This window comes from Cherax quadricarinatus, chromosome 56 (assembly GCF_038502225.1).
Source record: "Cherax quadricarinatus isolate ZL_2023a chromosome 56, ASM3850222v1, whole genome shotgun sequence".
Taxonomy (NCBI): Eukaryota; Metazoa; Arthropoda; class Malacostraca; order Decapoda; family Parastacidae; genus Cherax; species Cherax quadricarinatus.
In genome coordinates, this window is record NC_091347.1 from 13,147,657 (window position 1) to 13,171,638 (window position 23,982).

Genomic DNA, 23,982 nt, shown 5'->3' on the forward strand with positions numbered 1-23,982 from the left:
GTACCGGTGACCCATGACAGCTGTCTCTTACTCACCCATGACAGCTGTGTCCTGCTCACCCAAGACACCTGTGTCTTGCTTACTCATGACAGCTGTGCTGCTCAGCCATGACAGTTGTGTCCTACTTGTCCATGACAGCTGTGTCCCTGTGACCCATGACAGCTGTGTCCTCCTCACCCATGACATCTGTGTCCTGCTGACTCATGCACAGGACAAACGGTATTAATTACATCTCTACAATATCGTCTCCCTACCCTGAGGTGATAATATCGTCTCCTTACCCTGGGGTGATAATATCGTCTCCCTACCCTGGGGTGATAAAATCGTCTCTCTACCCTGGGGTAAAAATATCGTCTCCCTACCCTGGGGTAATAATATCTTCTCCCTACCCTGGGGTGATAATACCGTCTACCTACCCCGGGGTGATAATATTGTCTCCCACTCCCTGGGGTGATAATATCGTCTCCCTACCCTGGGATGACAATATTGTCTCCCTACCCTGGGGTGATAATAGTCTCCCTGTCCTGGGGTGATAATATCGTCTCCCTACCCTGGGGTGATATCGTCTTCTCATCCCGAACTGTGTACGTACCAGCTTACAAGCAGCTGGAAACTGTGTACGTATTAGACAGCTTATGTGTAAGCAGCTGGAAACTGTACGTATTAGACAGCTTAGTGTAAGTGTCTGATAAAATGTGCATTTAGCAGCATTCGTACACCTTTAAATTCTGAGGCTATTAGAAAAATTACATAAGATTAGCTGAAAATTATATACACATCTGGCAAAGTACTTACACGTACATAGAAAATGTGTACGTGTTTGACAGCGTACTTATTAACTGGAAATGATTTGTGTAATAAATAGCTTACGTACAAGTGCTGGGAACTGTGTACATATCTGACTGCTTAACTTGCACAGGGGTTGTGGGAGATGACAGGAGAGATGTCAAGAGAATCAATGTTGTGCCAACGAACAGGATTCACGGACGTGTGCTTCAGGTCTTGAACTAACAGATGTATCACCAGGTGGCATAGTGCCAGCTGCTGTCGATGGCACTGAAGCTTCAGGTGTCGTAGTATTACATATAAAGCAACGTCGCTTGTCACAGTACTAGGCAAGTCAGTGTCGGCACTTGTAGTTCTGGGCGTGGAAGTGAGAGGTGCTGGAGCGGCTCTCATCGTGGCAGGTGATGCAGTGCCACTGGTGCTGCTCATCTGTTACTGCTCGTTGCACATAGATGGATGAGAGTGCCACCTCAGCAATTGGGTTATCCAGAGAGCAGCGTCCTCCTAGGTACACACTTGACTGCGGGGTGTTGAGGAGTCAAGTGTCACAGCGCACTTGTCTGATTTATTTCCCACAGTTGTGCTGTGTGATACGCCTTGTCACGGAAATTTATTCTGAAATATTGTCACGGATTTTCGAGATGAAATTTATCACAGATATTTATGTGGAAAAAAAAGTATCACGGATATTTTTCACTAATATTTGTGTTCTGATTCAAATTAATGTTTAAAGCAACACAAGCCATTACTTAGATAACGTATCGCTCTATAAACAGCAATTCATCCTTGTAGTTCCTGTGTGGACTTCACACCAAAGGAATGGAAAAATTTCTCGATTTACGTAATTTAGGTTAGTTTAGATTGTTCTCTATCAATAAAAATTAAGTATAATATACCACAACGGAAATAAATAAAATTTATATATACATATATATATATATATATATATATATATATATATATATATATATATATATATATATATATATATATATATATATAAATATATATAAAACTTGCGATCTTGTCTTTAATAGCAACGCTCTTCTTGCCGAATAAGAGAAGCGAAAATTTGAGTATGCCACAATTTCACAAAAATCATTCTGAACATAACGAAAAAAATGTATTTCATTGTGTTTGTTTATTATTAAATTATTGCAAACTTTTAAATGTTGAGGAAGAAAGGGAGGCGGTAATTTCATGCACTGGCCAGGGAAGTATTCCATCTTTTAGGAGTGAAGAAGAGCAGAATGTAAGTGTGGTGGAGGTACGTGAGGCATTACGTAGAATGAAAGGGGGTAAAGCAGCTGGAACTGATGGGATCATGACAGAAATGTTAAAAGCAGGGGGGGATATAGTGTTGGAGTGGTTGGTACTTTTATTTAATAAATTTATGAAAGAGGGGAAGGTACCTAGAGATTGGCGGAGAGCATGTATAGTCCCTTTATATAAAGGGAAAGGGGACAAATGAGAATGTAAAAATTATAGAGGAATAAGTTTACTGAGTATACCAGGAAAAGCATACGGTAGGGTTATAATTGAAAGAATTAGAGGTAAGACAGAATGTAGGATTGCGGATGAGCAGGGAGGCTTCAGAGTGGGTAGGGGATGTGTAGATCAAGTGTTTACATTGAAGCATATATGTGAACAGTATTTAGATAAAGGTAGGGAAGTTTTTATTGCATTTATGGATTTAGAGTGGATAGAGGAGCAATGTGGCAGATGTTGCAAGTATATGGAATAGGTGGTAAGTTACTAAATGCTGTAAAGAGCTTTTATGAGGATAGTGAGGCTCAGGTTAGGGTGTGTAGAAGAGAGGGAGAATACTTCCCGGTAAAAGTAGGTCTTAGACAGGGATGTGTAATGTCACCATGGTTGTTTAATATATTTATAGATGGGGTTGAAAAAGAAGTAAATGCTAGGGTGTTCGGGAGAGGGGTGGGATTAAATTATGAGGAATCAAATTCAAAATGGGAATTGACACATTTACTTTTTGCTGATGATACTGTGCTTATGGGAGATTCTAAAGAAAAATTACAAAGGCTAGTGGATGAGTTTGAGAATATGTGTAAAGGTAGAAAGTTGAAAGTCAACATAGAAAAGAGTAAGGTGATGAGGGTATCAAATGATTTAGATAAAGAAAAATTGGATATCAAATTGGGGAGGAGGAGTATGGAAGAAGTAAATGTTTTCAGATACTTGGGAGTTGACGTGTCGGCGGATGGATTTATGAAGGATGAGGTTAATCATAGAATTGATGAGGGAAAAAAGGTGAGTGGTGCGTTGAGGTATATGTGGAGTCAAAAAACGTTATCTATGGAGGCAAAGAAAGGAATGTATGAAAGTATAGTAGTACCAACACTCTTATATGGATGTGAAGCTTGGGTGGTAAATGCAGCAGCGAGGAGACGGTTGGAGGCAGTGGAGATGTCCTGTCTAAGGGCAATGTGTGGTGTAAATATTATGCAGAAAATTTGGAGTGTGGGAATTAGGAGAAGGTGTGGAGTTAATAAAAGCATTAGTCAGAGGGCTGAAGAGGGGTTGTTGAGGTGGTTTGGTCATTTAGAGAGAATGGATCAAAGTAGAATGACATGGAAAGCATATAAATCTATAGGGGAAGGAAGGAGGGGTAGGGGTCGTCCTCGAAAGGGTTGGAAAGAGGGGGTAAAGGAGGTTTTGTGGGCGAGGGGCTTGGATTTCCAGCAAGCGTGCATGAGCGTGTTAGATAGGAGTGAATGGAGACGAATGATACTTGGGACCTGACGATCTGTTGGAGTGTGAGCAGGGTAATATTTAGTGAAGGGATTCAGGGAAACCGGTTATTTTCATATAGTCGGACTTGAGTCCTGGAAATGGGAAGTACAATGCCTGCACTTTAAAGGAGGGGTTTGGGATATTGGCAGTTTGGAGGGATATGTTGTGTATCTTTATACGTACATGCTTCTAAACTGTTGTATTCTGAGCACCTCTGCAAAAGCAGTGATAATGTGTGAGTGTGGTGAAAGTGTTGAATGATGATGAATGTATTTTCTTTTTGGGGATTTTCTTTCTTTTTTGGGTCACCCTGCCTCGGTGGGAGACGGCCGACTTGTTGAAAAAAAAAAAGAAAAAAAAATTATCTAAAATATATTAAGTTGGATTAGGCTAAATTCTAAGGTTCTTTTGGTGCAAAATCATTAGTTTTTACATTAACATAAATGAAAAAAAATGTATCAAGGACTTAATTTTAAATGAGTTCTTGCTAAATGACCAATTTTGCCTATTCAGCACGACACACACACACACACACACACACACACACACACACACACACACACACACACACACACACACACACACATATATATATATATATATATATATATATATATATATATATATATATATATATATATGCAATAAGATCACAGTAAACAGGTCATTTTAAAATATGCAAAACAACCACTGTGAAAGAGTAGTGAAATTCCAAGCTCTTTCGTTTGGAATTTCTCTATTCTTTCACAGTGGTTGTTTTGTATATATATATATATATATATATATATATATATATATATATATATATATATATATATATATATATATATATATATATATACTTCTGGTGTAATTTGTGGGATCCATAGCCTTGGAGAAGTGGATAAAAAGACTTCAAGGAGGAATATTTGGATTTCTTCCTGAAGCCGTTTGAATATTCCACCTCTTATATATATATATATATATATATATATATATATATATATATATATATATATATATATATATATTGTGTGTGTGTGTGTGTGTGTGTGTGTGTGTGTGTGTGTGTGTGTGTGTGTCGTGCCGAATAGGTAAAACTGGTCAATTAGCAAGAACTCATTTAAAATTAAGTCCTTTCTAAAATTTTCTCTTATACGTTTAAAGATATATTTTTTTTCATTAATGTTAATGTAAAAAAAATTTAATTTTGCTCCAAAAAGAATCTTAGAAAACTTACCTAACCTTATTATAAATTGTTTACAATAATTTAATACTAAACAGACACAGTGAAATATATATTTTTTTCGTTAGGTTCAGAATGATTTTGGCGAAATTATTGTATACACAAATTTTCACTTGTCCTATATGGCAAGATGAGCGTTGCTATTTAAGCCAAGATCGCAAGTTCTGCCTATTCGGCACTGAACATAGAAGACTCAAAGTCAGATAATTACTGTTTAAGGTTATTTAAACAACCACTTGTTTGACTGTCATAGCAATAGTGATTCACTGTTACATGGAAGATGGGCTGTAAACAGTGTCTGACCACGTCATAAAGAGGATAACAGCGCGTACACTAGTGAAGGTTTGTTCAGCATACTTTTATCTCTTTCAACGTTCACATTTATTGTTTAATGTAGATGTGGTCGTCTCTTGAAGATAGTTTTTCAAGATTCAAGTGATGCATGAGGCAGATGTCTCAAGGAAGCAGCGCTGACAAAGTCAGAAGCGTGGTACTCTGCACTTTCATTTAAAGCGGCAACAACAGAAGCATGACACATAGCAACCTTATTAATCAGAGTGCTGCTTGCACTGCTCGTAGGCACTGCAGTTCTTCAAGCTACATGAGCAGCGAGGCAGGCAAACTTAGCGGGGACCCACAACTTGAGAGTTCTCCTCTGGCCAACTTGCTCCATTCTCCCTACTCGACTTTAATCAAGAAAATTGACTTAGAAAGTTGAGATGAGGATGAAGACAGATACAGCCAGTTAAGCAAGATATAGAAAGGGGAAAATCCGACAACACAAGGATGTTCCCGTTTGTTAAACGCTAGAGGAGAGCTGCTTGTTCCAGCTTCAGGCCAGGGCCTTCCCAGGGCGCTCCTTCCTCGAGTTGGGAACAGCACACGAGAGTAGGACTCCCCAGGGCAAACTCAGGAAACACACCATGTTGGGAACTTCACTCGGAGCGGGAGAATCCACAGGGCAGAAGCATCCCTGGGACGGGAAAATTCGAGGATATGTTGGTTAGTTGGATATATATTGTTCTGGAAAGGTAATAGATAATAAAATGATGACGCCACACAGGAGCTCGTTAAAAGTTTTATTAGAAAAAATAATCATTTTAAAGTTCCAGTGAATTGGTAGAGCTCTAAGTTCTCTTCACTGCTGCATGAAGATTCTGCAATAGAATAACTATTCCTGTTTCCTTATAAATAATAATAATTACAATAATAATTTTCTTTATTTCTGCATGTACATGTGCAACGTATACAGACCTATCTGAGTCACATCAGTGACATATTATATAGAAAACTCCTGGTTATGCAGAGCATTTCGGGCAACTTAGGATAATTTTGTCCCCAGGATGCCTCCCAAATCAGTCACCTGACACCCAGGTACCCACTTACTGTTAGGTGAACAGGGACAGCAGGTGTCTTAAGGAAACACGCTCAGTGCTTCCACCCGTACCGAGGATCAAACGACGACCCTCAGTGTGTGAGCTGAGTGCAATACCAACTGAGCTACAAGACACCGTAAAGTGGATATGTTATGAGAATGGACACAAGCCTCTCCCGATCATTTCCCTCTACTAGTAGATCAACAGCATTACATATTTATACTGGAGCCTAAGGATTAAAAACCTTGTCAAGGGGCATGTACAATGTTAAAAATCATACCATTTTAGGGCCAGAATTGTAACTTCACAAACAGACCTGAATTAGTGGTAAACACTTTAATACACCTGAAACTGATTACCAGGAACGATACAAACTCACTTTTATAAAAATATTCTGTACAGTGGACCCCCGGTTAACGATATTTTTTCACTCCAGAAGTATGTTCAGGTGCCAGTACTGACCGAATTTGTTCCCATAAGGAATATTGTGAAGTAGATTAGTCTATTCCATTCCCCCAAACATACACGTACAAACGCACTTACATAAATACACTTACATAATTGGTCGCATTCGGAGGTGATCGTTATGCGGGGGTCCACTGTATTACCAATAACGCTATAAACACAGAACCAGCCCCCTACACATTTATCTTATTACAAAATAGCCCACTAGAACACTGCTGCTAGTTCTTTAAAGTTGTTCCATATAAAATATTATTACACTCAAAACTAAGTGGTAAACTCACCAAGCCACAGGGGAATAAAATATTAATGGCGCCTCTATCCCCATATTTCCTTGCCTGTAAAAATGCAATTATTTCAGCACTTTCCACCACTCACACACAAAAGGAAACCATGCCAGGCACCTCCCTGAGCCCACTTTAACATAAAACAAAGCACAACTTACGGTCTGAACCATACACAAAACACCAGACACTACTCTAACGTCATAATACCTCCTTCCAGCAATTCCTTCCCAGCTACTGGTAGATCCACATAGCTCTCCCAGTGTTCAGTCTAATACGTGTTCCACTGGCTATCCACATGCCGTTCAATTCGCGTCCATTTAAGCACTGACACTGTAATGGACCTTCATTACACTACCAACACGCCACATTACAAATTTCTTACAACAATGCAGTATCCTGCATAATGAACAGTTTTGGTCGGTTCCTGATTTGGTGATGTTGGTAGAGTCAGGCAACTTAGTGGCAACATCGTTTGGCAGACATGCAGATAGTGATTTGATTATTTTTTGCAGCAGTGTGTTGGTTACGGGTTGCTTTCTTGCCGTATTCTTAACTGTGACTTTTTTTTCAGTGGGGTGGGTCAAGGGTTACTGATGAACTGCTGAGTGTTGACGCTTGGTCAGGTCCATGTTGCTATGTGAGGGGTGACGATGTGTTGCAATTGTACACGATTATTAGAAGACACAATAGGAATATTTCAACTGGGAAGGAGGGAGTTTGGTAAGGATACCCCTAGGTAGGAACACTAAGCAGTAGGAACACTAAGAGTAAGAACACACTGGAACAAGAACGGAAACACCCAGGAGAAGCAACACCCCGGACAGAAATACCCAGAGGACAGAAACATCCAGGGGACAGAAATACCCAGGGACAAAAACACCCCAGGAGAGAAACACACCGGGACAGATACGCCCAGGGGACATAAACACCCAGAAACAGAAACGTACCAGTCATTAAGTGTGTAGGTGTGTATGACCTACACTATATACAAGAAATTGTGGCATTTCGCTTATAAATGGAGCTTTGAGGAGAAAGATTGATAGTTGCAGATTACCTGTCCTGTACTGGATTACTGCCGCTGGCTGGACAACAACGCAATTTGGCACACCACATATCCACAAACACACACACATACACACATACACACACACACACACACACACACACACACACACACATACACACACACACACATACACACACACACACACACACACACACACACACACACACACACACACACACACACACACACACACACACACACACACACACACTCACACACACACATTTAAGTACAGGCACATATGCTTGCGAGCGCAGTCTCCCTCATATGTAAACGCAAGTATTACCACAGAAGCATTCATACACATATACATGGAAATATAAACACTCAAGCAGTATAATGTGATCCTTTATTGATAACATTTCGCCCACGCAGTGGGGTTTATCAAGTCACAACAGATCTGCTCGTGACTTGATAAAGCCCACTGCGTGGGCAAAACATTATCAATAAAGGATCACATTATACTGCTTATGTGTTTATATTTCCATTGTATCGGTATTTTATACCATTTATTTCCACATATACATGCAGTATATACATTCATACGTTTGTAGATGACTGGTTCAGAGAACCGACATGTTGATAAATTAGACACATGTGCAACTCTTGGGTATCTTTATTGAGGAAGCGTTTCGCCACACAGTGGCTTCATCAGTCCATACAAAGGAGAATCTTGAAGAACAGGAGGAGAATGAGGTAATCAGTTCCTCAACCTTTAGTCGATGTGGTCAGTCCATCAGTCTTGAATAGAATACGGCATACGTGAGGAGAAGGAGCTTATAAACCGTAGGCAGGAGAGGTGCAGCAGTCATAGGTGGTGTATTCAAGATTCTCCTTTGTATGGACTGATGAAGCCACTGTGTGGCGAAACGTTTCCTCAATAAAGATACCCAAGAGTTGCACATGTGTCTAATTTATCAACATGTTGGTTCTCTGAACCATTCATCTACAAACCTGTCAGACACTGCAACTTCTTGGGATCTTAATACTTGGGAATTCTTCGCTTGCCTAATTCTTGGGCACGACCTACTTCCACATTGAACAAATGTGACACCACCTACGACTGCTGCACCTCTCCTGCCTACGGTTTATAAGCTCCTTCTCCGCACTTATGCCGTATTCTATTCAAGATTGATGGGCTGACCTCATCGACTCAAGGTTGAGGGACTGATTACCTCATTCTCCTCCTGTTCTTCAAGATTCTCCTTTGTATGGACTGATGAAGCCACTGTGTGGCGAAACGTTTCCTCAATAAAGATACCCAAGAGTTACATATGTGTCTAATTTATCAACATTCATACGTGCATATACGCATTTACGTTGGAAATAGTACAAGATTTCGAGGTGCAACATCTTCAGTGCAAAGTTCCGAAGATTGAGGAAGGACTAAGAAGACCACAGATGGAATACAGCTCCGGGATTAAAGGCTGCAAAATTTACTCAAGGAGGAGCTTGGAGTGAGTATCGTATCGAGCATATCCCCTGAGGCACACATTAACCAAATAACTGTTGCAGCAAATGGGTGCCTGAAAAAGAATAGCTTTTCGACATCTGTATACCGTGTACGTCAGGCCCATATTGGAGTATGCAGCACCAGTACGAAACCCACACTGATCAAGCAAGTCAAGAAATTGGAGAAGGTGCAGAGATTTGCAACATGACTAGTCCTGTAGCTAAGGGGTATGCCCTATAAGGAGAAGTCAAGGAACTCAATCTGATGGCGCTTGAGTACAGGAGGGATAGAATAGATATGATAACGACGTACAAAATATTGAGAGGAATTGACAAGGTGAATAGGGACAGAATGGGAAACAGAAACACGAATGTCCAGCTGGAAGTTGAAAAATCAGATGAGTTATAAGGGTGTTAGGAAGCGGAACAATTTGGAGAGTGAAGTAGTGGAGGCAGGATCCAAACTTTGCTTCTAGAAGAGGTACGATAAGGTTCTTGAAGCCAGGAGGGAGTGGATCTAATAGTGACCAGAAAAGAGGCGGAGCCAGGAGCTGCAAATAAAGCCCTTCAACCACATATAGGAGAGTGAGCGTGCGCACACACACACACACACACACACACACACACACACACACACACACACACACACACACACACACACACACACACACACACACACACACACCCTGTTTGCAGATGATGTGAAGTTAATGAGAAGAATTCAGTCGGACGAGGACCAGGAAGAACTACAGAGGGATCTGGACAGACTGCAGGACTGGTCCAGCAACTGGCTCCTGGAGTTCAACCCCACCAAGTGCAAAGTCATGAAGATTGGGGAAGGGCAAAGAAGACCACAGACGGAGTACGGTCTAGGGGGCCAGAGCCTACAAACCTTACTCAAGGAAAAGGATCTTGGTGTGTGTATAACACCGGACACATCTGAGGCGCACATCAACCAAATTACTGCTGCAGCATATGGGCGCCTGGCAAACCTAAGAACAGCATTCCGATATCTAAATAAGGAATCATTCAGGACCCTGTACACTGTACGTTAGGCCTATATTGGAATATGCTGCGCCAGTTTGGAACCCTCACCTAGCCAAGCATGTAAGGAAACTAGAGAAAGTGCAAAGGTTTGCAACAAGACTAGTCCAGGAGCTAAGGAGTGTGTCCTACGAGGAGAGATTAAGGGAAATCGACCTGACGACACTGGAAGACAGGAGAGAGAGGGATGATATGATAACGACATATAAAATACTGAGAGATATAGACAAGGTGGACAGAGACACGATGTTCCAGAGATGGGACACAGCAACAAGGGGTCACAGTTGGAAGTTGAAGACTCAGATGAACCACAGGGATGTTAGGAAGTATTTCTTCAGTCACATAGTTGTCAGGAAGTGGAATAGCCTGGGTAGTGATGTAGTGGAGGCAGGACCCATACATAGCTTTAAGAAAAGGTATGATAAAGCTCACGGAGCGGGAAGAGTGACCGGGTAGCGGCCAGTTGAAAAGGCTGGGCCAGGAGCTGTGAATCGACCCCCGCAACCACAACTAGGTGAGTACACACACACACACACACATACATTGAAATGCTTCGCCTTCTTTTCCAACACCTGAAATCGTGCAAACTGACATTAAATTTAAACATCCGCCTTTCAGCAGCATATTAAATAAAAAAAACTGTACATCTACCAACACAACATAAGGAAGACAAGATGGCTGCATTTCTAGTGTCCATAACAAATGCATAGAGGCTGTGCTTGTATTCAGTAATAACTCACTCTTGTCACTGCAAGCAAATCGCTAATTCATCAGATCTCAATAATAAACAGACATTACGAAATGTGTGGGGGAGAGAGACAGACAGTTGAAGACACTTATTTGAGGAAATATATCGCCACGAGCGGCTTCTTCAGTCCTAATGTAGATATAACTAAGAAGCTAGTATATATAGCGGCAGGAGTCAGGTGGAAAGTCGTGATACCTGAGACCTGCCACTATATATACTCGTTACTTAGTTACTTGAATTAGGACTGAAAAAGCCACTCGTAGCGAAATGTTCCATATAATAAATGTCCTGAACTATACATAAGCGTCTTTTTGCACATCCTCTCGGTATCACTGTACCATTTTTTATTACGAAATGTGAAATATCCATAAAAACTAACTCTCTAACGTCTAAATCGTTCTTCCATTTCCAGTCTGGCAAAGCTGCTGAAATTTTAATGGGAATGTCACATAATCTCTAACAATTATATTTGCTAAGAAGGACAATTAACTATCGGCTTTTTTCTGACATTTTTTCTGGCCAAGCTCTTCATCTGTTCTGATACAAAACACGTTGCATTTTTATTAAGATTTTAAAGGCACCATCACCCATGTTTAATAGGTTTAAACCATAAATGAAAATGTATTAACGACGAAAAGACAGTATATGAATATCGACTCCCAAAGTATAACAATTTATATTCATAAACATCGACTCGCTAAGTATAAGCTAATTTCTAGGCTATAACTAATTGCTAAATAGTCCCGGAGTAAAGACGATATACAGAAGCGTTAGTAACGATGGAATAACCCAAATTGGCAAAAAAACATGAATGTTAAGGTGTTGGGTTTATGTATACGGTAACCAAGGCATCTGATAACTCTGACGGTTTACAGCGAGGAGCAAAATATTAGATATTTGCGTTATAGGGCATGGAGTTCTTTGCCAGCATAGACACATAGACACAACGCTCAGACGACGCTTGAAGGCTCAGACGACGCTTAAAAACACAACACGAGGCTTAAAGGCACAAACGCATGAAGGCAGACACAAGGGTTGAAGAAACAAACAAGGGTTGACGACCCAAGCAAGGTTTAAAAACACAAACAAGGCTTGAAGATACAAACAATGCTAGAAGACACAAAGAATGCTTACAGACACAAACAATGCTTAAACTACAAACAATGCTTAAAGACGCAAATTAGGCTTAAGCACACAAACAAGGATCCAACACACAAACTAGGCTTGAAGGCAAACAGCATAAAACAGCCAGATCACAAGGCAGCCGTTAGTAAGGCTCAATGGGTGCATACATGCAACCTTGATAAACAGAGTGAAATTAGCAGGATAATCGTAATTGCCAAAACCAAGCCAATAATTACAGAATTATCCCTTAATTACATCAATTTATCCATCGTCAATAAATGTCTAATGTATCCCTGATAATTACGTAGGAGATAATGCTGAGTCACACGAGAAGATAACTGCTTTACACTTCTTACGATACTCCTCCTCCTTCTCCTCTACTTCCAACGCTCACTCTTCACTTAAGAAGAAGCACTGCAGCAGGCCTACTAGCCCATAATAGGCACGTCCTTCTATCTGTAAGACATTCTGAAGAGTTGTTAGACTATGTAGGTCAGTGGTCCACAACCTTCTTACACAGGTGGGTCACATTTGATGGTCAAATGTGTGCTGAGGGCCTCACCTTGAAACACAGGGTGAATCAACGTAGCAACTAACGTAACCCATGTTTTAATAATAATTGTTATTACTCTCAGAATAAGCCGGCGCTGACCAGAAGTGAAAGGTGATTGTTAGAGGTGGAGATAAAGTTTTGGTGTAAAATAGCTGTATATATTTTGTAACTGTTGACATCGTGCAGTCTACATAAATGTGAATTCATAATTTCATGTGAGGGCCACATTCATTTCCTAGAAGGGCCAAATGTGGCCAGCGGGCCGCAGGTTGGGAACCCCTGACGTAGGTTACTCAGTGCTCTTAGAGCTGAAAGGAATAGAGAACACACACACACACACGCATTTAAAAACAGTATAAACTACAAACATGATAAAAACTCACATAAACACTTTCACACCAAGAGCTTCTATCAGTGTCTCGGAAGTATTCCCATTCAGTTTCTAATCCCAGTATTTCTTCATTTATCGAGACCATTGTCTTAAACCAGCCGATGTAGCATAACTATATATAAATTTCCAAACAACATCAGAAAACTAAGCCAGTGCAAGTAACATTGTCGGTACTTTTCTTTTTAATAAATTCTCCCATCGGCCACTCCTACTAATACCCACTACAACTGCTACTACTATCACTAGTAATACTACAATACTGTCTATAGGTTTACCCCTCCTACCTATCACCTAAACTTTCTTAATTTGTGAGCGAAACGTAGCTACGGTAAATATCTTACTGTTGCGCATGTTTTCATTTACATACATAATTTCCCTTGAACTCAGGGCAGACATCAACAAGGGTCTTTAAAATGGTAATAGAAGTGTTAGTGTCGACCACACTGGACGCACGACACACAACACGGAATATTCTGTCACATTTCCATATACAAACACCAGCAGTGAGGACGTCGGTGTTGGACAACTTCGACATTGTTTTCCAAATTTGCTCTAAGAAGACCCTGTAGTAGCGTGATGTTGCTACTGCTTGTTTTATAGTGAAGGGTAAATGACGACCTTGTAGTAGAGTGGTTACTAATGCTTGTTTTATAGTGAAGGGTAAACGACGACTTTGTAGTAGTATCGTGATGTTGCTGGTGCTTGTTTTATAGTGAAGGGTAAATGACGACCTTGTAGTAGCGTGATGTTGCTTGTTTTATAGAGTGAGTTAAATGTTGCGTCTTCTGCTACTTCCAACGTGTAGTTAAATTGGATGCGTTGCTGGTGTCTTTTACTCTTCGTAGTTAAATTTGGCGTCACTTTGCTACCCTTTCTTCTGTAAAAGTAAGTTCTGGAGTTTTGATGCTACCTTTCCCTCTAGATGAAGATAAATTTCGCGTGCTACTGGTGATGCTGATGCTGCCTTTCTTGTGATGGGGGACAAATTTCACATTTTATTAGGAAACAACTATGGTTGACAATACCCACGACAATACCTATGCTTTACAATGCACCGTGGTGTATTGTGAAGCGTCGTTTGAGCCCTCGCCTCTGATACGGGTTCAATTATTTCAACTAGGAAGGGAATTTACTCGCAGCCTTGATGTGAGGAGAGGTGGTTGGGTTGCAGGGGTTGGAGACTGCGTGCGTGTGGGTACGCATGTGCCTGCCTGTTTGGTTGGTTAATGGGGTTTAAAGCCTATCGACTACACGAGAGTAATCAAGGCTGGATATAAGCTATTCGCCACCAGTCAAGAACGCTTTAATCCCTATAACTGGGATGTAAAACTCTCAGCATATTTATACTGAGACATGCACCTCTCAGTGTATTGTATATATCCGTTGCGTGTGCCTGATTGTTCATTGTGTGTGTGTGACTGCATGTTCATTGTGTGTGTGTTGTGTGTATGTGTGTGCCTGCATGTTCATTGTGTGTGTGTGTTGTGTGTGTGGGGGGGGGAAGGGAAGCAGGTGTTCTGAGTACACCGTGGATGGCCAGGTGTTGTGTGCTCATGGTTGCGAGTGGGTATGTTCTAGTTGTGCGCACTTGGATGGAAACGTGTGTATAAGGCAAGTGTTGTGTGTACATAGACGGAGTATAAATAAGTGTTTTGTGCACTTGCATGGGAGTGTAAATGAGAGGAGTTTCTTGTACGTGACTGGTATTGTTTATGAGACAAGTGTTTTATGCACATGATTGGGATTGTGTATGAGACAGGTGTTGCATGCACATGAATGCTAAGTATGCTGAGGCAGGTAAGTCTACATAAAACATCATTGTTTCAGCTGTTGCAATCAGAATCTTGGAGAATTATATTACTTTTAGTCTCACTGTTGAGAATTATGTTGCTTTTCGTCTCACTATTGAGAATTATGTTTCTTTTCGTCTCACTATTGAGAATTATGTTACTTATCGTCTCACTACTGAGAATTATGTTGCTTTTCGTCTCACTATTGAGAATTATGTTGCTTTTCGTCTCAATATTGAGAATTATATTTCTTTTCGTCTCACTATTGAGAATTATGTTTCTTTTCGTCTCACTATTGAGAATTATGTGCTTTTCGTCTCACTATTGAGAATTATGTTGCTTTTCGTCTCACTATTGAGAATTATGTTGCTTTTCGTCTCACTATTGAGAATTATATTTCTTTTCGTCTCACTATTGAGAATTATGTTGCTTTTCGTCTCACTATTGAGAATTATGTTGCTTTTCGTCTCACTATTGAGAATTATGTTGCTTTTCGTCTCACTATTGAGAATTATGTTGCTTTTCGTCTCACTATTGAGAATTATGTTGCTTTTCGTCTCACTATTGAGAATTATGTTTCTTTTCGTCTCACTATTGAGAATTATGTTTCTTTTCGTCTCACTATTGAGAATTATGTTTCTTTTCGTCTCACTATTGAGAATTATGTTACTTATCGTCTAACTATTGAGAATTATGTTGCTTTTCGTCTCACTATTGAGAATTATGTTGCTTTTCGTCTCACTATTGAGAATTATATTTCTTTTCGTCTCAATATTGAGAATTATGTTGCTTTTCGTCTCAATATTGAGAATTATATTTCTTTTCGTCTCACTATTGAGAATTATGTTGCTTTTCATTTCACTAAGTGTAATATAATACATGTTCCATGTATTATATTACACTTTTTTTTTAATTAAAATCTTTTGAATACATTCTTGAAGAATTTTCATAACATTTACAATATATATTAACTCGTTATCAACATGCGTTTCAGTCAACTGATTTGACAGTTTTATTCTTTCTACTCAAGTTTCAGTTAAAACTTCATCCCAGATGAGAAATGGAAAGTTTTTCGTCAGCCGAATACTGAAAAAAACCTGTCACAAACATGAAAATAGAAAATAATTGACAATTATAGCATGGCTTTTGTTTATTTCAGATTGTGTGTAGTGATCAGTTTTAATTATTCAATTAAAGGCAAAATAACCACAGTGACACTCCAAGCGCTTTCGTGATCTCTTACGTTATCAAAGATAATGTGATATCACCTGTTTCCCGAAATCTTATTACATACACCTACATGCACACTCACGATTCAGAAAAAAAAATGCGACAGCCAAATGACAAATCCTTCTCCATCTTCGGCTCCCTTGTAACTTTGTATATATATACTGATATACATATTGTGGTTGTGTGTGAACCGAGAGGAATCGTGCATGTACTCATGGAAGGATGCTTGTCTCAGTATATATCGTATACAGCTCAGTTAACATTAATCCAGTTGCACCCATATTTCTGATTGTTCTTGATTGTTGGTATAAGGCTACACGCAGCTCTAATGACCCTTGTTTATCAATAGGCTTCAGGATCAATTATTAACCAGCTTGCGCCCAGCATCACCACCATTTCTGTTGCTGCTATTACTGCTACTATTATTAATACTATCATTATTATTTCTACTATTAATACTACTACTACTACTATTACACTATTCCTACTACTAATACTGCTATTAGTTCTCTCTCCGGTCACTATGTGTGTGTGTGTGTGTGTGTGTGTGTGTGTGTGTGTGTGTGTGTGTGTGTGTGTGCGTGTGTGTGCGCATTCTCTCATATTCTTCATTCATAAAAGTTGGTCAAGTTGGTCCCAGAACCGAAACGCCATCAGTAAAAATGTTCATTGTGTATTCATCTGTGCCCGTCTCCCTCTAGTCGGCAGTGATTTACATTCCTATTAAAAAATTACGACTGCAGGTAATCTTTTAAACCCTTCCACTGCACCAGACATTAACGTCCTGGTGGGTCATGGTCAGCAGACCAAGACGACACTGCCACCTCCAGGCAGGAGCGGATTTGATTTTTTTTTAGAAAGATTACCTGCAACAGTCGATATTTCTATACGGTTCTCCACCGAGGTATTTTTGCACAGGGGACGTGTTTTTCAACTCTGTTACCAGCAACTGTTTAGCATAATGTATTTCCACTAGCGGACCACGCTCATTTGTGACATCAACTCCAGCCTCTGCATCTCACTGCTAGCTTCAGTATTCGTCTCTGGCTTCATGCCAATGCTTTAGGCTCTTACAGTGACCATCTTCTATCAGAGCTGAGGGACTGATCGCCTCGAAATTATCTATACACTCTTACTGTCTCCCGTGTTATTATCACTTGTACTCGACTGAAGAATAATATTAGCAACAGCATCACTAATAATAAAAACAGCAAAATTAGTGTTTGGCAAACGTATTAGCAGCAGCAAAAATAGAAGCATTATCAAGAGGAGCAGCAAAACCAGAAACGTCAACAATAGCAGCAGAAAAACTAGAAGCATCAACAGTAGCAGCAGCAAAACTGGAAGCATCGACAATAGCAGCAAAAGAAATAGAATCATCAACAATAGCAACAGCAAAAACTAGAAGCATCAACAATAGCAACAGCAAAAATTAGAAGCATCAACAGTAGCAGCAGCAAAACTGGAAGCATCAACAATAGCAGCAAAAGAAATAGAATCATCAACAATAGCAACAGCAAAAACTAGAAGCATCAACAACAGCAAAAGCAAAAGCAACAGTAGCAGAGGCATTATCAGCAGTAGCACCACCACCACCGCTACTGCCAGCATTAGTGTCGTCACTGAGCTTCTCGGCCTCAGATGACGACCTGAAACAAGGTCGTTCCAGACTTGCCTCTGCTGTGACCTCGGACCCCTACGATACCTGGAGCCACTTTGATAAGATAGAAAGAAAGAGAGAGAGAGAGAGAGACAGAGACAGGGACAGAGACAGTGAGACAGAGGCAGACAGACAGACAGACAGACAGAGACTGACTGACCGACCGAGCGGTCGCAGATGTGTTAAGAATGCCAAATCTCTCCGCTATTTGCATAACACGACTAAAACTGTCCACTCTGCATAAACTGTATTTCGAGAGCATTTTAAATTTTTACATCAATTACCTTATGACTTACGATGACAACTTGGCTATAATGGGAGTTGTTGACATGCAAATCATGAGGATTGTGGTAGCATATCTGAGCATTATTGCCTCTCCTGCACGCGCTAACGCACGCGTGCACTCACACACGCAAGCTTGCCTTAGGCAAACATCTTTTTGCTCCATTTTCCTGCGTGTAATTACCCGAAACAAAAGGGAGAATATTGTGAACTGTTGTTGCTGTAAATGTGTGTAGATGTAGCGGTCAGCACCTGACCAGCCGTTCTGTGGTTCGTACGTTGGATTGCGTGCGCGCACAAGCTTCTAACACAAGATTCTCGGCGTTAATGTTAATCTTAAGCAATATAAGATTGTTCACCACAACAGTAATTTAAGTAATACAAACATCGAAATATACTACCTAATGATTATTAAATAAATGCTATAAACTGTGCCTCCACCATTACACCTGTAAAAAAAAAAGACATATTGCAAAATAAGCTTTTATTTTTTCTGTGTAGAGCGTCATTAAGTCATACAGAATGCACAGAATGCACACACGGTGTGGTGAGTGAGTGAGGTGAGTGAAATCACTGGACACGATCATGGGTCTGTGGAACTGTGTAGGAGGTACCCAGCTGAAGTATGTTGACATGTCGCCCTGTGTCACACTAGTACATTTGCCCCATCCAGGCGTAACTCTGTTATCAAGATTGCCCTGGTAACATATGTGCCATTAGTTTGGCTGAGCTAAATCTGTCTTGGTTCTTTTCAGCGGTGTTCTATACATTGATGAAAGCTGCTTCTGGTCATCTGGGTCTGTACCTCATTTGATGAGTCTGATATCTTGTCAACACAGGATGCGTTGGTGTTGTGAACCTTACACACGCAGTTAAGATCTCGGAAAAAAAGTCTCCCAGATACAACGTGACAAGCACCGCAGATAATGGTGTATATTCAGGGAGTAATGTTCTCCTGGCTATTGTGTCCTGTTCTGGTGAAGATGACGACGTCTACATTCATTCCGTTGTTCTTTAATGTCCGTGTGATGACATCTAGGTTGTTACCTGTGAGAAAACCGTTGTTCTGTAATGCCCGTGTGATGACATCTTGGGTGTTACGTGTGGGAAAACTGAGACGTAACAATAAGCCCTTCTCTTCGTGGGTGGAGACTTATTTTCTGAGCCCCCTGTCTGCAAGCCCAGATGAAGGACGAAGGAAAGCGTATCATGGCGAAAATATTATTGATGTTGCCACATTCCTCTTAAGTATTATTTACTTTAGGTCTTGTTGAGCCCCGTCAAAATTCCGTTTATAGTGTTTATAAATACACACGAAAAATTGAAAGACATTTACCAAGGAAAAGTTTTGCTACGATTAGCTTCTTCAGCGTAGTGTTTTCCAGGTTACACAATTTAGCTCAGTGAAGGCTGCATCAGACCTACTTACCACGGTACAATGACAGCGTCTAGGGAAAGGGAGTGTGTACTAGTGGTAAACTACTTGGAGGATGTTTCGGGGGTCAACGCCCCCGCATCCCGGTCCATGACCAGGACTAGCAGTGGATCAGCGCCTGAACAACCAGGTTGTTACTGCTGGCCGCACCCAGACCGACGTGTTTGTGAATAAAACCCCCAGGGAGGAGTGTATGTCTAGGCCCGGCTTCGCTGCTGGATGAAACGTTTTCTAAATAAATGATATAAAGTGAATATTGCGTCTTATACATATACAGAAATAGAGAAGTTCCAGTTCTACCATCTCACATAAGAGAGAAAAAACGTGAAACAGGTTTCATGCTTTTAACTCTTATGTTGAAAAGCTAATGATTAAGCTTAAACACACGTGCAACGTTTCGTCAATAAAGTCACCCAACTGTTGCACATGTATCTTAATCATCATCTTTAACTCTTGTTGCTGGTAGTTTGTCTTACGAACATTAGAGTGGAAAGTTAATCTTCTTGCCCTCTTTCTATATTCATTATTCACAAGCTTAACTGAAGGAAGAGGATTAGATTCTTTTTTCGTCGTTATAAGTGTCATTAAAGACTATTAACCCGCCTTAAGGAAAGGATTAAGGACTCGTTTTCCTGAAAATAATTAACAGAAAGAAAAATAGAAGGAAATTTGGGAAAGCTTGTAGCTGTAAATGTATGGATTACTGTTTAGAAAATACTGATTTGTTAATACTGCGAATAAAAGTTACCTCAATGTCGTTGACATGATTGTAACAAATTTTGGAACTAAAGAAAAAATTGAAGACTGACGTATCTGAGGGAATGGGAGGTAATGTAAGCAGGGTAGTAATTTTGAATAAAAAAAATGGAAAAAACAAATGGGCATGTGTGTTTAAATCTAAGAACTGTGTCGATTAGGGTGAGAGATATGAGAGATGTTATTCATCTGAGGTTTTAAGACGAATGAGGGCGAGTGAGTGTGGTGTGGTGTCAAGTAAATATTTAGGCAAGGGAGAATTATTTTCATTGTAGCTTTTAGTGTGTGAGAAACAGTTGTGGAAGTTGTAGTAGAAGGGATCGACTTAACACTTAGAAAAACAGGTTTAGTGCAGACTAAAAACCTGTATTCCATTTTAATTATCCACAAACATTTGATCCTAAGCAAGGGAAGAAGTGAGTTCCTCTCACCATGGCTCCTCCAGGAGTTCAAGTACACAGTGCTATTTCCACTCAGCCAGACTCTACATAACTACGGGCGGCCAGTAGAGATTAACAATTATTTCTCATTGCTAGAAGCACCAGGCTGGTGTCATTTCAGCGTTTCTCCCGCATATGCAAGCTGACGAGAGAGATTTAATAATAATAATAATTTCTGACAAATACAAACAAAGATGCTTAACAATCATCAACGACCGAAAATATTTACCGACAATTTGTCTCAATAATGGTTGTTAACCTCGACCGGCTGGACACAGTTGTATGATGGAACTGAGTAGATACAGAACTGTGTTTATGGACTCCCTGATCACGTAATGGGTAGGAGGGAAGGATCAAGGTGCAGACGTTTAAAGGCCTTAAGTGACCTGAGGTAAGATGTTTGTTAATGTTTTTGCTTGCTCTTGATTGCTAAGCATAGTGTATATTGTTATTATATATACAGTGGAACGTCGGTGTTTGACCTTAGTTGGTTTCTAGGTGGTGCTCGAACTGCGAAATGTTCGATGTTCGAAACAGTATTTCCCAGGCTTTAATTATCAGCCCAGTCTTACACAGTGGAGGATGGTAAACTGACTTCCAAAAGTGTCTGAGAGTTAGGTCTGCGTCAGAGGCCACTTCAAAGCACTTTTGAAACAGGGACTTCGTGTAAAGTTTTTTTTTTTACAACTGACCTGTAAATAAGTCAGAGAGTTCGGAATCTAGAAAAACGTTCAAAGACCTGGTCAGTTTTTTCTGAACAAAACTTTTCGGACTCCGGTTCGGTCGAGGTCCGGTGCGCTCCAACACCGAAATTTCATACAAAAGCCGAACTTGCCAATTTGGCTGAACTCCCTTAAAAACTGAGCTTTTCCCCACAAAAAATGCAGACTGATAGACTTCAGACAGGTGAGACGAAGCAATCGGAAGCTGTGTCACCGTGGAAAAATCTACAGATGAAAGTAAGTCATGTCCATAGGTCAGGGCAATTCTACGCTTGCCTAACCTATTGGCATGACCTACTTCCATCTGTGGATATTTACATGGTGACGCCACCTCTGACTGCTTCGCCATCTCCGACTGCTTCGCCATCTCCGACTGCTTCGCAATTTCCGACTGCTTCGCCACCTCCGACTGCTTCGCCATCTCCGACTGCTTCGCCATCTCCGACTGCTTCGCAATTTCCGACTGCTTCGCCATCTCCGACTGCTTCGGCATCTCCGACTGCTTCGCCATCTCCGACTGCTTCGCCTCGCCTGTTTGTAGTACATAAAATCCCTTTTATCAAGATTGAGGGACTGATCACACCGACTCCAGGCTGATGAACTGATTACCTCAAACTCCTGATCTTGCACCGTTCTACTCTGTTGGACTGAGGAAGCCACTGGATGGCGAAACGTTTCAACAATAATGATATCCAAGTGAGGTAAGTTGAAGATATATTACAATGCATAATTTCTAACAATTTATATTATGTAGGCAGGTAAACAACGATCCATCATTGTCAACTTGTTTACCATGTTAATACCTGCGAGTGCCCTCGTAGTGTAGTGTTACCAGTTGTCACTGGCACTTGTCGTTAGACTGGTTAGACAGGCTCTTTAGACAGGTTAGCAGGCTAGTTGGTACATAGGCACGTAGGCCTACAGGAAGTAAAAGTGAAATGCAGGTAGGCAGGTCAGTAGGATTTCCGGCAAGCAGGTAGGAATATATGGAGGTTGATAGGCTGGTTGTTTGTTGATGAAGTGTGTAGTGTTTTGTGATTTATTATAAATAAACTTTATCAAAAATTATAAGTATATAAATGGATTATTATACACATAAGCGCAAGTTATGAAATGAGTCACAATAAGATAAATAAAAAATATATACGAGACAATAAAGACGATTTCTTGGCACCGTGAATACAGTCGAAAATAAAAAACGTTACAAATGTTATTGGAAAAGCAAATACCAAAAGAATATGTATGAAAATTTTCTTTGGCGAGTGATAAAATACATAAATGGGAGCCAAGATGAGATAGGAAGGTCTTTAACTACTGAATAAATTTAGATCATAAGACAAGTTACACACACGCAAACACACACACACACACACACACACACACACACACACACCCAGTAGCTAAGACTCGACCCCTGCAACCACAAATAGGTGAGTACACACACACACACACACACACACACACACACACACACACACACACACACACACACACACACACACACACACACACCCGCGCGCGCACGCACGCACACACACGCAAACACAAACACACAAACGGGTGTCGTTTTTAGTTTTTATATCTCCCCGTCAACATTGTCAATTTCACAATAACTGCTACTGCTGGTGCTATAACTACTATACCACATACTACTACTACTACTACTACTACATACATGACTAGACACCAAGATAATTGCTCGTTTCATCTAGTTATTAATCAGAAATGACAAACAGGTACCGACATACGCGAATAAAAGTGAATTCAATCAGGTAAGAACACACACACAAGTGCTCACACAGATATATGCTTAACATTCTCTTACTCAAAATTAATTTATTTTTGTTCCCCGCAATGTTTCAAAAGTACACAGTATTGCCTCTTAGTCTTCCTCGTGTAATGAAGCTCTCCAAAACCATGGATTTCCAGAAGTACATGACCGACAACTCTCACTGAAACTGGAATTAAAATACCTCTCTTCTTCCATCAGTTGTGCTTCTTCAAGCACAAGCCCTTCCTCTCTTCCTCCCTGTGTACCTTCCCAAGTAATACTTCTTAAAGCAAATGGCCTCCCTCCCTACTTTCCTTCCTGCCTTCCTTTCCCCCTTCCTCACTAAAGGGACGCTCCCTCGGTAATGCTCCCTAAAGCACAACACCTCTGTCCCTCCGTCAGTGATACTGCCTGGAGCACAGGACCTGCCTGCAATGTGTATTGGGCTATTACACTTCCTCACAATATTCTGCAATTCTCTTCCCCTTCCTTGTTTAATGATTTTTGTCCTACTTAATTACGTCCTTCCGAATTCCATCCCATGATTTCACTTTCCCCTCTCGCTCTATATTGTCATTATCTCTCTCTCTCTCTTTCTCTCTATCTCTCTCTTTCCTTTTCTTTATT